This window comes from Aethalodelphis obliquidens, unplaced genomic scaffold, assembly GCF_003676395.1.
Source record: "Aethalodelphis obliquidens isolate GAN/ISIS:26980383/991018 unplaced genomic scaffold, ASM367639v1 scaffold4, whole genome shotgun sequence".
In the NCBI taxonomy this organism is placed as follows: domain Eukaryota; kingdom Metazoa; phylum Chordata; class Mammalia; order Artiodactyla; family Delphinidae; genus Aethalodelphis; species Aethalodelphis obliquidens.
Window position 1 is genome coordinate 53,077,353 of NW_020837948.1, and position 499 is coordinate 53,077,851.

Genomic DNA, 499 nt, shown 5'->3' on the forward strand with positions numbered 1-499 from the left:
CCTCTTGCATCTCCCTCCCACCATCCCTATCCCATCCCTCTAGGTGGACACAAAGCACTGAGCTGATCTCCCTGTGCTATGTGGTTACTTCCCACTAGCTATCTGTTTTACTTTTGGTAGTGTATATATGTCGATGTCACTCTCTCACTGCGTCCCAGCTTACCCTACCCCCTCCTCGGGTGCTCAAGTCCATTCTCTATGTCTGCGTCTTTATTCCTGTCCTGCCCCTAGGTTCTTCAGACCCAATATTTTTTTTTTAGATTCCATATATATGTGTTAGCATACAGTATTTGTTTTTCTCTTTCTGATGTACTTCACTCTGTATGACAGTCTCTAAGGTCCATCCACCTCACTACAAATAACTCAATTTCATTTCTTTTTATGGCTAATATTCCATTGTATATATGTGCCACATCTTCTTTATCTGTTCATCTTTCAGTGGACACTTAGGTTGCTTCCATGTCCTGGCTATTGGAAATAGAGCTGCAATAAACATTGG